The following is a 1,481-nucleotide window of genomic DNA, read 5'->3' on the forward strand; positions in this document are numbered from 1 at the left end:
AGATGACCTCCATCGATACTTCCGTCCGCCAGCAGGAGCATTTATATCACCGCATCGCACACACCATCGAGAACTTTAAGAAATTGGGTAAAGAAAAAATCACGCCACACTCAGTGGATGCGCGCACTCAACTGCTCAATGATTATTGGCAGCAATTCGTAAGTGGACATGAATCCATTCTCACAAATAGTTTGGAAGGGAGTGAGGCTCACAAGTATTTTACGGAGGACTTGTATTCGGCATGTAAAAGCGCATATATCATTGCCAAGTCCGATCTAATCCAGCTCCGCGCTCTATTGACGGGAGAACAAGATCAGCCGAGAACCCGCGAGTCCTCGACTGGCACATCTCGGGCGTATTCGAACCATACTCGCTCGCTCTCGAAAATCGCACTGCCAAAGTTTTCGGGCGACTATCAGTCATGGCCTTCTTTCCGCGATTTATTCCAATCTATGATTAATGCTAACTCGGATATCTCCGCGGTGGAAAAGTTACATTACTTGAAAAGCAACGTCACCGGGGAAGCCGCACGCCTGATCGCGAATATTCCCATCACCGCCGACGAGTTCCCTCGCGCCTGGGATGCCCTTGTGGCGCGCTACGAAAATAAGCGCGCTCTTATCTCCGCTTACTTGGATCAGCTATTTTCGCTAGCTCCACTTTCGCGCAAATCGGCCAACGATCTGAAGGAATTGCTATCAACCGTGAAGGAAGCCCTCGGAGGCCTCAAAGCTCTCGGTGCTCCGGTTGAATCCTGGGATCTATTCCTGGTCTATTCAGTCGCGCGTCGACTTAATGCCGATTCCCGCGAAGCTTGGGAACTTCTTTTTGGAAATAAGTCTGAACCCGCCACGTTTCGCGAGCTAGATACTTTTCTCGACGGGCGGATTCATGCGCTGGAAGTGATCACTCCGTGCATCGCCGCGAAACCTCCGCGATCAGCGAAGGCGCTTCAATCAAAACCGCCCGCTCGGGCTAATGTCGCGGCTACCTATGCAAGCAAGTGCTCGTTTTGTAACGGTGCGCATTATATCGCCTCATGCCCGGAATTCTCCGCCAAATCGGTTGAGGAACGCCGCGACGTGCTAATTTCGAAACGCCTGTGCTTTAATTGCCTCGGCCCTCATCGCATTAGTGAGTGCCACTCCAGTAAGCGATGCCGCTTGTGTGGCGGCCACCATCACTCGCTCATCCATCGCGCGACTGCTGACACAAGTGCGACATCCGACAAGGAGAATCCCACCTCACTCGCTTCGGCCACCGTTCCGTCTACATCTACGCTGAATCCAGCGGCCAAATCGTTTCACGTCGCGCTCGACTCCGCCGAGCCCCGCTCTTTAACTTTACTCGCGACCGCTTGCGTTCGCATTCTCCGCGATCAAGGAAGCGCCATCGAAGCCCGCGCGCTTCTTGATCAAGGCTCGGAGCTTTCGTTTGTCCGCGAGTCACTAGCTCAGTCTCTTCGGCTCCCGCGTCATCGC

This window comes from Wasmannia auropunctata, unplaced genomic scaffold (genome assembly GCF_000956235.1).
Source record: "Wasmannia auropunctata unplaced genomic scaffold, wasmannia.A_1.0 LD336116.1, whole genome shotgun sequence".
NCBI lineage: Eukaryota > Metazoa > Arthropoda > Insecta > Hymenoptera > Formicidae > Wasmannia > Wasmannia auropunctata.